The sequence below is a fragment of the Pleurodeles waltl genome, chromosome 7, assembly GCF_031143425.1.
Source record: "Pleurodeles waltl isolate 20211129_DDA chromosome 7, aPleWal1.hap1.20221129, whole genome shotgun sequence".
In the NCBI taxonomy this organism is placed as follows: domain Eukaryota; kingdom Metazoa; phylum Chordata; class Amphibia; order Caudata; family Salamandridae; genus Pleurodeles; species Pleurodeles waltl.
This window is the reverse complement of record NC_090446.1, coordinates 306404131-306419662: the sequence shown is the minus strand read 5'-3', so window position 1 is coordinate 306419662 and position 15532 is coordinate 306404131. Positions and strand designations below refer to the sequence as shown.

The window sequence follows — 15532 nt, the reverse complement described above, 5'->3', positions numbered from 1 at the left end:
ATTCCGATACAAAGAAGGTTAGGGAAAGACCAGGTTGAACTCCTTTGTCAGCTTCCTTTGTGGAACTGAATGATTTATTGACCATAATGAATTTTGTTTGAAGAGTGCTTCATTCCAAAGTCGTGGTTTGTCCAGATCCCACTACCCATTTTTACTGTGCGCCCATATCATTTCTGAGTTTGAAGGACCTACTTGGAAATGGTTGCCTATCTAAGAATTAACTCAATTTTTGTATTAATATTTTTATTTGAGTTCCAAATAACTCAAGGTTATTAGGCAAAGACAAACAAAACAAATGCAGTGATTCGTGTACCCTTCTCCCCTGCTTCTCTCCTCCCCCCTCCTTCACTGCCCTCATTCTCTCCAGTTGTAGTTGTATTCCTTTGAGATTCCGACTCTTTAATAACATATTTTATTAGGGCATTTATTAAATCCTATGCTGCCACCCCCAAAGTGATAGCGAAGTTCTGTACTTAGAACCAGAAGTTCATGGCTGGCATGCAGGGATGCAAGAGCATGTTGGTTCGTTTCCAAATCAGAGGAGTGCAGATTATAATTGATGGGGTGGATGTAAATGGTGAGGAGGAGATTAGTAGTTGTTTCTCAGATGAGAGTTAATACATGATTATTGTTACCCTTCCTTCCAAACTTTTTAAGTCTTGGGTTCAGTGAAGGTAATCCAAAGTATGAGAGTATAGAAAGAGCAATCAGAATTCTAGGTGCTCTGTGTGATATTTGCACTTCTGGTCGGACCAAATCAGTGCTGTATTTATAGCTTGCAACCTTAAATTAAGAATGTATTAGCTGTATACTATGGCTTATTATAGTGTGTTAAGCTTATATGAACGCTTTTGTGATGCTGAAGGTGGCATCAGAAAGAGCAATAAGTCAACTTAAACAAGGACGTAAACTACCCTGGTCCTGCCTATATAGCCCCTTCCCTAGCTGTATCGCTTACTCCCTGTATCATAGACCTACTCAGTCTATCTTTAGATACAGCAACGATGCCTCAGGTTTGAAAATCTGCTATGGTTGTCCCTATTTAAAAAAAAAAACATGCAGATCCCTCTGACCTTGGGAATTATAGGCCCATCTCCCTTCTGCCCCTTCTTAGCAAAATTTTGGAAGGCCTCATCAACAAACAAATCCCCAAATATTTGGAGGACAATGGTATATTGGATACCGCACAATCAGGGTTTAGGGCCTCTTATAGCCCCGAGACTGCCCTAATAGCAGTAATGGACTCCACCCCATTGCTGTTGGACGAAGGCATTCCAGCCATGCTTGTCTTACTTGCTCTGTCAGCCACATTCAATATGGTCTCACATTCTATGCTTACCCAGAGTCTGTGAGATTGACCTTGGCTGAAAAGCCCTTGATTGACTTAAAAGATTCCTGGCCGACAGAACCCAAGTGGTCAGGCTTCATCCTTTTATTTATAGACCTATGACCATTGATAAAGAGGTGCCTCAGGGGTCCACTACCACCAGAACAGTCTCCAACATGACATTCACTTTTGTTCTGATTTTGGAGGCTTCAAAACATGCTGAAAACTGGGCTCTTCTGATCAGCTGTCTTATTCTCTGCTTTTGTCTGCCCAGCGCCAGGCCCCTCCTTCAGGAGTGAGCCATTTCACGCTAAATGAATGATGGTAACATAACCTAACTAACAATGCAAGATATGTGTGGTGTCAGCTGCTACAAAAACGTCTAGGAACACGGGAAAGCGAGCGTAAATGGTGCCAGTAATTTTAATTCCATCATAATCTATCTAGGGTGTAGCACTTTCGGTGCTGTAGCATGGGTAGAATCCACATTGTGAGGACTGAAATAACTTGTGGAGGACAAGATGATGGCGTTGATTGTTCAAGGACTTTCTCCAGGAAAGTGCTTTAGATGACGGGACAGAAGCTGGACTATTAATTGAGGTCAAGGTTACATTTTTGAAAAGGGGTAGGAATGGGCATATTTTTGAAGAGGAAAGAAAGATATCCAATAAGATTGAGGTGTTAAAAATGTAAGGAGTTTTTTTGAGGGATTTATTGAGTGGGATTTGATGATTGAGCAGGAAAGGATTATTTTGACTTGGTTACTTTTCATGAGCTGACAATGTTGAACAGTCTTTGAATTTCTATGAATTGAAAGGAGAAGTTTTTTTTGGTGTTGATGTGATGCCGGATTTGAGTTAATTTTCCCAGTGAAGTATTCATGAACACCTGTCTAATTCTGTGCAAACTGGGTATAGGAGGCCAGGGAAGATGCTGGTATTCCGCAGCCCGCATTGAGTTTTGAATTCATTGTTTAATGTTTTTGAGACATTAATATGCTTTAGCATGAATTTTCCTTTGTTGGATTTGCAGAATACTTTGGGCTTTGCAAAAGCTTTAGACAATTTTGGAAAATGCTAGTCTTTTGTCAGTGATCAGCTTTTGTACATGGCAGGGAACACATTAGTTATGTTTGATTGTTTTTTTTTCTGGTGTTGTGAGGATCACAGGGGAATAGCTTGGTCAGTATAATTTTGAGGTGTTAGCTTCAGACTTCCCGACAATCACATCAGCACACAATGTTAAAATACATTGTAGGACAAGCAAGCTGCACAAGAGGGGCTCAATAGGCAGTTTGGTAGGTGTACTAAGTGAGAGAAAGGACATTATTTTGTGAAATAACCAAACAAACAGAGTGTGTGTGTGTGTGTGTGTGTGTGCATATTTGTCTTGGTGTCTCAAAATTCCTGATGAAATCCGACAGACACCTCACCATTCCCAACTGAAAGCACCTGCACCCAACTATGCATCACAAAATAAATTTATTAACAACCCCCCAGCCGAAGCTACGCTCATGAGCATTGTGACGTGGCCTAGAAGAGAGCAGTATCAAGTGAGGTGTTGCGAAGGGCATCAGTGTGAGGCACTGAAGAAGAGGATGTTTGTTTAGTGCAGCCAGAGCAAAGCCCATCAAAGAGCAGGAATTTTCAGAGTGAGTTTGCAGATTTAATGATATGCAAGATAGGTTTGAGGGAACAGAAAACTCCAAAATTGTCTCTGATGATTGGAAGGCACCTAGGTTGGAGGTATTTTTTTAAAGAAACTATAGCTATATACGTTTTGGATAGAAGTCACTGATGAAGGTTGATTTTGATTATACTGCCTCCTGATTTTCGGGTGTCAGGTTGATAAGGCATTGTGAAGCAGTCATTGAGGAATTTTTCACAAAGGACTGAAGTAGGAGGTGACCTATTATTGCATGGCCAAGAGGATGCCCAGATTGTTATGTGGCATGACACATCTGATGCTTGCTCATATGCTCAGCAAGCACTTGTAAGTATAAGTGAGAAAACTGGTGTTGGGGGAAAAACATATGGTGAGAAGTACTTTTAGTCTTTGTGTTTGTGGGTGAGACTGGTGGAGGTAACTCTTAGTCCACAAGAATCTGGCCAGCAATGTCCTGATTTCTCAACTGTTGTATCTGTCAAACATCTGTCTTTATGAAACTTTCTAAATTCGTTGAGGCTAATTATCTTTTACATCCTGCCCTTGTGTATTTCCCTGCCCCCCTCCCCTCCCCCCGGGTGTAGCACTCTGTAGACTGTTTAATCAGCCTTGGATGACCCTGGTAACCATGCTGATGGCCTTGGTAACTGTGCCGACTCCACCATCTATGTGGCCTTAATTTTTTAGATCTTTCTGATGCTTGTTCGCTGAGGAAAGATGGTGTGTTGAACCTGCCGCAGAGAACTCCTCCACTGCCACTCCCATGGATGGCCACGCTGCTACCCCATGCTGGCTGATGTAAGCCTGTCTGGACCCCGGCTCTTTACTAGGATGATACGGCCGACTTACTAAACTTACGTGCAGCTGCCCTAATGCCTCAGGACGTATGCTGCAAATTTGTTATACAGGCCCCCGCGGTTGGCTAGCGATAACACTTACCTGATGACCCAGGATGCTCAGGGACGGTACCAACAACTGCTGGGTGGTGAGCGGTTGGAGGATGGCGCCGTCCTGCCTAACGCTGGCCCCGTGGGCGGGGCCCCTGGAACCATACCAAAGCTGGGAAAGCTGAAAGGAAAGATGACAGCGAGGGCCCCAGTGCGGCTACACTGCAACTGGCTGAGCCTGAGGAATCCGCAGGGGGGCGTCCTGTTATCAAGCTCCTTCGGTCGGGCTTTGCTGCCTCCATTCTTCAGGCAAACACAATGGAAACATCTGACTCTGCAGGAGGGCCCCTGCTCGCAGACATGCTTATGGACGTGGCAGCTCCTGCCAATAATACGAACCTGGTACTCACACTGAAAAGTAACAAAGTTGCAGGAGAGCTCAAGGGATGTGTAGGACAGATACATTGCTTTAACTCTTTCCCCAACCTCGTAGCTCCCGAGACTGTCGGTGCTGGTGGGCAATAAAGTCTGCCTTTGAAGATAACAGAGAGGGGCAAAATGAGCAAGGAGGGGGTGAGGAGGACAAATCTGCTGCTCACAGTATTTGTGCAAGTGTGAGCGATCAGGGGTCTGGTGGTGTTAGTGTCTTCCCGCTGTGAACAAATAGCATTTCAACCTTACAATCCCCTGATGGCTTTCAGGCTGCGGCTTTAGATCATTCAGCTTTCTCACACGTCATTAACCACCAATTACAAGATAAGGGGACTACAGCACCAACCCCGGTCATAGTGTTCCATGCGACGATAGTGGTAGCAGACCCTGGAAGCGCTGTCGTCACTCCCAGTGAACTGCATAAAAGGTTATCTAAGGGTGGCTGGAGCAGCACAAATGAAACTCCAGAGAAACCTAGAAGTCGAGGGATCGCCAATAGGGGTTCTTTATGGCAGCGAAACCAGACCACAAGCAATTCGTCTACAGGCAGCCCTTTGCGGTACTTGGTGATGTCTAAAGGGGAAGTGAAAGCCCTAATATCACGTCTTTATGCTGCTTCAGTTTTAAAAACCTCCAGTCAGGTGCATCACTCTCCCCTGTCTCTAGAAGCCCTAGGATCTATGGCTTATCTGTGCCTGGTTCCAACTCTCCTGGGGCTACCATTCTCCTTTGCTCTCCACCAGTCGCTCTACCTGGTCCTTCTCCAGCAATCTCCGTGCAGGAACCGTCGCTCATTATGATTTTGCAGATGCTACAGGCCCAACAGGAAGCGGCCCGTCAGTACTATGCACAAGCCAGGTCCGACAACTCCGCAATTAGCATTCCCTGATGGAGGTAGCCAGTAAGATGTCCTCCCTTTCCACTGATATGGAGGAGCTTCAGCTCTGTGTTTCAGTCTTGGAGGACACTGGAACAGCAGCAGGAAGGTCTATTGAGGATCACGAAGGCAACCTGGTCTCCTTGCAGCTTAAGGTTGAGGGCATGGAGAAACAGCAGAGAGGGGACAATCTCCGTATCTTTGGCATACCCGAGGGAGAATAAGGCGACGTCCCTTGCCAGTATGTGATGCAGCTATTGAGGAGGGCTTTTCCAGAATTGTCAGATTGGGTTTGGGACTCGCCAATTCAGAGGGCACACTGCCTCCCATTAACTTCCCTGATAAATCCATTAGCAGTTTCTATGGCGTCCTCGCCCCATCCTGATCTTTATTTGGAAATTTCTACTGAGACAAACTGTATATGCCAAAGCCCGTCCTGCAGCACCTATAACAATTGACTCCACAACTATTTTTGCTTGTTCAGATTTCTGTAAGTCTACAATGGACAGGTGTTGGAAACTGCCTCAGTTTATTGATCCGTTCAGAGCTGCTGGTGCTCAAGCCTACCTGCAAAAACCTGCACGGCTTAAACATTTTAAAGCAATTCTGTATGACTCAGCAGGATGCTGTTCAGACTTTGGCTACTATGAAAAGGTGAACCCAGTCTCGCTTGCAGTCTGTTTTAGATGCTAGGAGTTGTGGGTTGCTGAGCCCCTTCCGGGTTAGAGACTTTCTTTATTTCTTATCTATTCGCCTTCACGCTTCAATGTTTTTGTTTCCTTGGCTTCTTTTTCCCTTTCCAAAGCTCTTGAAGTTTTGTCCGGTCTGGTCTGGGGTGTGTGGGGGCTGGGGATGGTGAGGCTGGGCACTCTTGGCTGTTGGGGTCTTCAACAGCTGCGGGATGTGGGTGTTTCCTTCTGCCAAGCTCGGAGGGAGGGTCTGTAGAAGGGGGGCTGGGAAGATGCATGGGGAAGTAGTGGGTGGAGGGGTGTTTCTTTGGGAGAAAACTGTCAAACAACCAAATGTTTAAATTGCACTGACTTGTTTCTTTTTTCTTTTACCTGCCTTGAACTTTGGCACGGTGAGTGGTCTCTCATTGGTTTTAACAGGGCTTGTAAGGCTGGATAGCTGGATAGTGAGCAATAGGTTCCCTTAAGTTTATGTGTTGGAATGTTTGCGGATTAAACTTGCCTAGCAAACGTAAGTTAGACGAGAGGAAATTCAGATGCGTAAGCCACATCTCCTTTTCCTTCCAGAGACCCACCTTGCCTACAAGAACAAATCAAAATTTAGGCAACTTGGTTATAGCATAGTCGTTTGTACCACCCAGTATGGCTCTATCAGCGGGGTGGCTAGGTTGGCTGATAAACCTTTAGAGTATAAAGTCTTGAAAACTGCTTCTGACGCTAGGGGCAGACGGGTAATAGCACAACTGGTACTGTATGGCATAAAGTATGTGTTTTGTACTATCTACGGCTCCAGTGTGGATGACCCTGGGACTATAAATGGACTGACCCTTGAGTAATTAGAGTGGCCTGGTGAATTTATGATATTGGGAGATTATGGATTATAAATGTACTCACCCTTGAGTTATTAGCTTGGCCTGGTGAACTTATAATTTTGGGGGATTTTAATGGCCTAATGGATTACGCTGTTGATTACAGTAACCGTAGGGCTTCCCCAAGATGGTTAAAATTAGGGCTTTTATTCTGGAAATGGCACGACTTCATGGTCTGAGACGTGTGGAGGGCCTTGTACCCTCGGGATACAGGGTATACTTGCTACTCTGCTCCACATCAGCATTACTCCGGGATCAATTAAGTTTTTGCACCCAACAATTTGCTTGAGTACACCAAGTGTGCCCCAGAACCACTTCAGACGATAACCCAGTTTTACTTTTCTGTCCGCTTCAAGCAGGCATTAGTCAGAGGAACTGATTCTCCTTTCCACGGCATTTGTGCACAAATCCAGAATTCGTCTTGACTATTACGAAAGAATTGAGGGAATTTGTGAAAATTAATATGGGCACTGCCTCTCCATTTGCTGTTTGGGACTCAGTGAAGGCTTTTGTGTGAGGAATAACCCAACAGTTTACGTATAATCAGGATAGAGCAAAGTCATCTAAATATGCAGACTCTTTGTCAGTCAGTAGCGCAACTTGAACATCTGCAAGCTAAAGAAATTGCTAAAGGGGGCCCTGACCAGCAGAGATTACATCTGTCTCTAATCGAACAGTGAGCTAAACTAGTGTGGGGGGGAGAATGTAAGGAAAGGATGGTGGCAAGTTATTGCAAATATCAGTCCTTTCAGTATAAATATGGTGAGTGTTAAAAATGGGGTTTCCGGTTGGCTAGGTTATGCACCTAAGCCAGGCAGAACCCACCCACTCTAGTCAGGAGAAGGGAGTTACACGTCCAAGATAACCCCTGCTCACCCCCATGGTAGCTTGGCACGAGCAGTCAGGCCTAACCTGGAGGCAATGTGTAAAGCGTTTGCACAACACACGTGACGCAATATGTACACCACAAAGTAAACACAACACTGAGCTATGTAAAAATAAACTGTATTGCACAAAACATAATTAGATCAAACATTACACGTCAATAATACCCTGCAACCTTAGCAAATTACACAGATTACTAATATTCTGCAAGAATAAGTAGTTGTCACAATGAAACACGTAAGTACTCAGGATTCTGCAACAAGAAGTCAGGAATTACAATAAAGAAGTATGTGTACTTGTCATAAATACCTCATACATGCCTATAAAGGAACCTTGTTACATATGGCAAGACATGAAATACATATATATGTTTATATATATATAACCTTAGGAAAGTAACCCTGGAGCATACCATCCTCCCAGTGTCCCCAAAGGTACCTGGTTTTTGTAGAAGAAGGCACTCCTATTGCCTGGAAGATCGAGGTAGGGGTCTCCGGCGGTCCGTTGGGGGTCACACATGTCTCCTAGGGGAGAGGGGTGGTCAGCACCCTCTCCGTTTTCCTAACAGGCCCCTCCTGAGGACCGCGATCTCTGAGGACCCCCCCCTGGGCCTACACTGGCCCTACCACCTAAGGGGGAGGCACCAAACAATGCCAGGTAAGTTACAGGGCGATCGCGCCCCTAAGGCAGTGGCCAGGGGAGAAAGGAAGTCCCTTTCTGTTCCCTGTGCCCTGCTTCTGGTAGACAGCCGCCCGCATCCTCAGGGCGGCTCTCAAAGTGAAGATAAGTTGGAGCAGGGGCCTTCGATGAGGCTTTCCTCCTTCTTTGGAGGGTTGCCGCACCCGACACGTTGCGCGAGACACTCTCCTGGCTTCCTCAACTCGCTAGTGCGCGCTTGCTCCTCTTCTCCTTTTGGTTCCCTGGAGGCACTGGACTGAGCGCAACGCACTCCAACAATTAAAGGTGCACTCGGGCTGCGGCGGTGATTACTCGGCACCCGGGCTGCGGCGGTGATTCGGGTAGCACGGCAAGCGCTTCACAAAGCACGAGAGGCACCCTTGGATCGTGGGGTGCGGTGGTGATTCGGGCAGCATGGGAAGCGTTTTAAAAAGCACAGGCAGCAACACTTGGATCCCAGGCTGCGGCGGTGATTGTCTTTTTCCCCGGCAACTATGCACAGGAGGCGCAAGGGGGCTCAAAGAAGCACTCTTCTATGCACATTCCTTTTACCAGCAGCACTCCACGTGAAGGAGTTAAGGGCAAAGGTCAGAGGCCAAGGCACCCTGCCCCTGGGGACAGGAATGAAAAAGGAGCACAGGGCTGGTGAACCCAGCTACAGTCCAGCACAAGGGTTGCAGATGGTGGCAGTTCCTCCTAGTGACCAGGCAGGTCACAGGTCATCACAGCAGCAGTCCAAGGTGGGTCCTGGTGAGTCCTCAGTAGCGTCCAGTTTCAGGTAAGTCTCTTCAGTCCTCAAGAATGTCCAAATTGTGAGGAAAATTCCCCTGTACTTATACTAAGTTTGCAGTGTCTCTTACAATGAAGAGGAGAGGGGGTTCCAACCAGTTATGACTGGTTCTGGGAGTGCCCCTTCTCTCCTCCAGCACAGGCTCCAAACATCAGTGGGGGAATAAACGACCCTATTGTGCGAGGCCATGGCACAGCCTTTACAAATGCAGGTGTGCCCCACCTCTTCCTTCTCTCAGCCCAGGAAGACCATACAATATGTAGATGCACCTCTGTGACACCTCCACCCTCCCTGTGTATAGGCCGTTTGAAAAGTATGCACAAAGCCCCAACTGTCAGTCTGCCCAGACGTGGATTAGAGTCAAGCTGCAAAACACCAGAGTCATAAGCACAGAGAAATACTCACTTTCTAGAAGTGGCATTTCTGTAATAGTAATACACATAATGCAGGGCATTTCTAATGCAATCCTATGAGAAAGCAGCACTCCCTCAGTGAGACACCAAGTTAGGCTGTTTGTCACTACCAGGACAGGCCACGCAACCTGGCACATGTCCTGCCTTCTAAATACATATCACCCTGCCCATAGGGCTAGCTAGGGCGTACCTTATGGGTGACTTACATGTAGTAAAAGGGGAGTTCTTGGCCTGGCAAGTAAAATTAAACGCCCGGTCCCTGTGGCAGAAAACTGTGCACACATGCCCTGTGCTAGCAGTCCTGAGAGAGGTTTGAAAGGCTACGTTAGTGGGTGGCACAAGCAGCGTTGCAGGCCCAATAGTAGAATTTAATTTACAGGCCCTGGGTATAGGGATACTACTTTACAAGGGATGTATAGGTAACTTAAATATGGCAATTAGGTATAAGCCAATCATACCAATTTTACAGTGGAGAGCACACGCACTTTAGCACTGGTTAGCAGTGAAAACGTGCTCAGAGTCATAACGTCAGTCAACAAAGGTCAGAAAAATAAGGAGGCAAAAGGCAAAAAAGTCTGGGGAATGACCCTGTAAAAGGGCCAGGTCCAACAGTGAGCAAACTGGGTGAGTATGTGCCCACCAAATCACGGACAGGCAATTCAGGTGCTGTATACACTCTGTTAAAGGCGATGATGGACTTATACATACTGGTCCAGATGCAATTGCGGCACAATTCTCTGCTTTCAATCAGGATTTATATGGCCTGCCTGGGGTCCTCGATGAACTTAGTTGTAAGCTTTACCTTCAGGATTCCAATACCTCTGTCCCTAGTGAAATATCTTTCTTTCCTCTTCAGGAGGATTTTAATGTCAATTAAATAAATTTGGCCATAGCTTCCCTACCCTCTGGTAGAGCGACGGGCGATGATGCCATTCCATTAAAATTTTATAAAATGTTTATGAAAGGTATTCATGGAACGTTACATGGATAGTTATCTTTTTGAAGAAAGGTAAACCCCCGGATGGGCATGGCTCATATCGCCCCATATCTCCTATAAATGCAGACCCAAAGATATTCCCTAAAGTTTTAGCCAGCCAACTCGCCCCTTTCATGTCGGATCTGGTGTCACGGTGCCAGCATGGCTTTATCCTGGGGCACAATACCACGGCTTATGTCAATGCTGCAATTGCATCTTTTGCCATCGCAGACAAAACTGGTACCAACATGGGTGTGATACGCTTGGACGCGGAGAAGGCATTTGATCGTGTTGTATGGGAAAGTCTCTGGACCACAATGGTGGCTTTTGGCCAAGCAGGTGATTTTCTAAATGGGTGCACGCTCTGTATAAGAGTCCTAGCGCCTAGCTGGTTTGTGCTGGGATTTTATCTACCCCGTTTAGGATTTCTTGTGGTACCAGAGACGGGTGTCCTCTTTCCTCAGTATTGTTTGTCTGCGATCCATTTCTAATAACGACCATATTCAGCCTGTCATTTCTCATAGATGCAAACTCAAGATTAAGGCCTATGCTGATGATGTTGTGATCTATTCTTCGGATCCTGCTGCATCCCTAGACTGTGTAATAGGTGAAGCAAACAGATTTGGTGCATTCGTAGGTTACAAATTAAATCTGGCCAAAACCGAGGTAGTTCTCACTTACCAACCAGTTACTTTGATACCTGGGGCTGTCATCAGCCACCTATCTTGGAGCGCAACTTATTTCTTGGGTAGGTAACATTTTCAGGCTCAATTACGAGCCTCTTCTATGGGTGGTAGTAAAGAAACAAAAATTTTGGAACCGCTTACCAATTAGCATTGCCAGACATTATAATATTGTTAAGATGAACATATTACCTAAATTCCTGTATCTGTTCCCTGCAGTTCCTTTGTGCGTTTCAATTTTTTTTTTTTTTAACCAGCTAGACAGTGCTATCGGTTGTTTTACTTGGGGATATAGGTGGGCTAGAAGGGCAGTCCATCTTCTTAAGCTTCCTTGTAATCAAGGGGAAGTTTCAGCTCCCATACTTCAAACTGTATTTCTGGGTGGCATTTGCTGGATGCTTGCGCACCCTATTGGTTGCTCATAATCAGTACTCGGTCCCATTCTGTTACTATTTTGTACTGGGCCCAGAGTGCAGACTGTTTCTTTTTAGACTTGGGGACCCAAACTATTTTAAGCTGGTTCGATTCAAATTTGTAAAAGATATAAAAGGCATTGGCAATATTCTATCTCACTTCTTAGCTCAGATATGCCCCTTAGGGACAATCCTATACTGCCAGCTGTCTTCCAAGATTTGGCTTTTTAACGGCTGGGCTAATAGTGGGGTCCTGTGTCTAGGCCAGCTCTACAATTTGAATAGTTTTCATTCGTTTGAAAGCTTGCAAACCCTTTATGAACTCCCTCATCAATACTATTTTAAGTATCTGCAGATCAGAGATTATTTTCTGAAGAGGAGCCGACACTCAGCTCTACCTTTATACTCTGATCTACTTTCCTGTATACACTGAGCACCATGGAATTCATTAATAAACACTCTGTCAAAATCGGATTAATGATAGATCCTCGCTTGCTGATAAGTGGAGAAAGGTCCTCAGCCAGGATATAGTTGCTTCAGAGATATCGGCTGCTCAGGGAATTTTAGAACGCTTGGTGCACTCTATCAATTTGAAAGTACAGTATGTATGCTATACTACAGGCCAAATAGGATAGCACCCTGGGCCGGGAACAGGAGTCAGGACAAGACTAAATGTACCAAATGTGGCTTGGCCGCGGCCAAATATTTTACATATGTTTGCTTCATGTCCTAAATTAAGGGGGTTCTGGGAGGATGTGAACTGACTTTTTGGGTGCTGCATTAGCTACAACCTACAGCTCTCATTCAAAAAAGTTATTTTCGGTTATCGATTGGAAGCAGTCTCAGGACTAAGGCCCTCATTACGACTCTGGTGGTTGGTGATAAAGTGGCAGTAATACCGCCAACAGGACGGTGGTATCTGCCGCCAAATTATGACCATGGCGGGAAGATCTCTGAAAGACAGCCAATGTACCACACCGACAGCCAGGGCGGAAACAGCAGCCACCGTGGCGGTAGCCGTCTACAGCCAGGTAAAAGTCAAAATTCTGCCCACCATATTAAGATCCTGCAAACCGACACCTTTTCCGGGGCGGTACCAATGACATCCAAGCCTGGCAGAAACAGAGCACAGAAGTGAAAGGACTCACCATTGGCGACACAGGGAAGAAACATGCCGCCATGGAACCCGAACTGCATGTATTTCAGATGATATTCTACGTTCTGCTCCACCACGAACACCAGTGCCGGCGAAAACGACGACGGTGAGTACAACCTCCTAGCACACAAGGGAGTGGGAGGGGAAGAGAGTGACACCACACGCACCACACACACCCCATACATAAAACCAGAAGCACATGAAAACAAGTTAATCCACCTAAATTGGTTGAATAATGCAAGGACAAAACAAATTTACCAAAGTGAGTGTAATATAATAAACACAGTAAAAAAATAACTTAGCCAATGTTACAGGTATCTACAAATGTACAGAAAAAGGGACACTGCCCAGTCCTCAGTTTGCCTGGGCCACATGGCCACAGGGCAAAGTCCAAGGCCCACTTGCCACCAGCATCAATACGGAGAGAACACTGCAGGGGCATCAGTTGGCAAATAGCCAGGCACCTCAGGGGGAGGCGGGGCACCTTAGCCGGAGGCGGAAACAAGACCACTGGTTATGGAGGGGCAACATGCCCTGTGCTTTGTCCTGGGGAGTGCAAAGCCACAGTCTCTCGAGTGGGTGCCTTCCCCACTGGTTCTGGAGGGGGCAACATGCCCTGTGCGCTTGGTCCTGGGGAGTGCAAGGCCACAGTCTCTCAAGTGGGTGTCTTGCCCACTGGTTCTGGAGTGGACACGCCGCACAGCAGCCTATGGAGACAGGATCACGTAGCGTCCACCGGCGGTGACGGCTGCACTGTGGTGGTGCCGGTGGTGGTGGGAGGCTCCTGCACATCCCCTGCACCCTCGGATGGATGCACTGTGGTGCTGCTGGTGTTGGTGGCGGTGGGAGGCTCCTGCACATCCCCTGCACCCTCGGATGGATGCACTGTGTTGCTGCTGGTGGAGGCTTCTGCACATCTCCTGCACCCTCGGATGGATGCACAACCATGCTTGGTGGTGGGGCCTCTGTGACAGCTGCTGGTGCAGGCTTCTGGCCCTTCTTGCCTGCTGGTACAGGCTCCTTGCCCTTTCAGGTGGCAGGTGCAGGCTCCTTCACCTTCTTGCCTGCTGGGGCAGGCTCCTTGCCCTTTCAGGTGGCAGGTACAGGCTCCTTCACCTTCTTGCCTGATGGCGCAGGCTCCTTGCCCTTCTTGCCTGCTGGTGCAGGCTCCATCCCCTTCAGTATCTGGCATGGAATCCTTTCCACCTCGAATAGGTGCGGATGGAACTGGGACCGTGGACTGTGTGGCTGAGGTGCTTGGCTGGGTTTGTGATAGCCTGGCCACACATGCAGGACAGGGGGGTGAGGGGAGGAGGGTAGGGAAGAGGTCAATGGTGGAAAGGAAAAGTTTCTTAGGGACATTGGGGCGGGAAGAGGGAGAAGGAATGGGAGTGGTTGTTTGAGGTGGCTGTCTGCTGGACTTGGGTGCTGTTGCATGGGTTGTATGCTGTTGTGAGGTGGATGCCTGTTGGGTGTCTGAGAGCTTGCGTTTATGTATTTTAGCGGGGGGACAGACAGAGTGGGTGAGGACACAGGGGACATGCACATGGATGTTGTGAAGGTGTCTGCCAGTAAGGTGTGTGTTTTGCTTGGTGTGGTGATGATGCTGGTAGTGGATGCTGATCTAGTGCATGCAGGTGTGAGTGTGGACGTGACTGGGAGGGAGGTGGTGGAGGGGGAGACATTGGAGGAAGTGGATGTTGTAGTGTCTGCAACAGATGTTGTTTGCATGAGTGCTTGTGGGATGAAGTGTGGTGCTTGTATATGCCTGTGCCACTCTTGGGTGTTGTTCTGTGTGCGTGCTTATCTGTCTGTGTCCTTGGGATGGGTGGGGGTAGAGGAGAATGGGACTGGAAAGAGGAAGTTGGAGGGGGAACGGTAGAAACAGCGACAATGGCTGCCATCAGAGAAGACGCCAGAGCATGGATCGATCTCTTTTGGGCCACCAATCCATTGTGAATGCCCTCCAGAAATGCATTTGATTGTTGCATCTGGGCTACCAGCCCCTGGATGGCATTCCCAATGGTTGATTGCCCTACAGAAATGGATCTCAGGAGGTCAATAGCCTCCTCACTCAGGGCAGCAGGGCTGACTGGGGCAGAGCCTGAGGTGCCTGGGGCGAAGGAGATGCTCACCGTCCTGGGTGCGTGGGCACGGGCAACTCTACGAGGGGCTGCTGGGAGGGCAGTGGTGGTACAGGGGGTGGTGGCTGTACCTGTAGCTGGGGTGGTTACAGAAGTGTCCGCCACCACCAGGGAGCTTCCATCGGAGGAGGTATCTGTGTCTGAATTGTCCCCTCCAGTCTCTGCCTTGGTGCTCCTCTCGCTCTCCGTCCCACTGGTGCCCTCAGCGTCGGTGGACTCTGCCTCCTGGGTCCTGTGGGATGCAGCTCCCTCTGTCGTCGGTGCCCCTGCTCCTCCGGCAGATGATGCTAATGCACATAAGGACCGAATGACAAAACAAGAAAGGGGAGGCGAGAGACAAAGTATACACTGGGTCAATGGCTGCACCAACACCACCGTCGGCGTACACCGCACACTCACACACAGGGACCAGGCCTACTCACTATGCATGGCACCACCACTGATGTTGCTAGCCACCAAGGCATGAGGAGGGGGACACAATGCCAACTGAAGCACACCTGGGACCCATGCAGCCATGACCAGTAGTGGATGCATTCAAGCTAGGTAGGCAGGATTATCCCTTCAGAACCCTATCCAGCAGAGGACTACACTGCTATGTCAGGCCTGGCCCAAAGGCACCCATTGAATCACATCCACCCCCTGGATACC

General features: G+C 47.6%; 1 protein-coding gene across 2 annotated transcripts in view; it reads left to right on the top strand.

The window, feature by feature from the left end:
* The window catches only part of TTI1 (TELO2 interacting protein 1), a 167303-nt gene that overhangs the window by 42312 nt on the left and 109459 nt on the right, over window positions 1-15532 (top strand). The gene's annotated exons all lie outside the window — the stretch shown is intronic.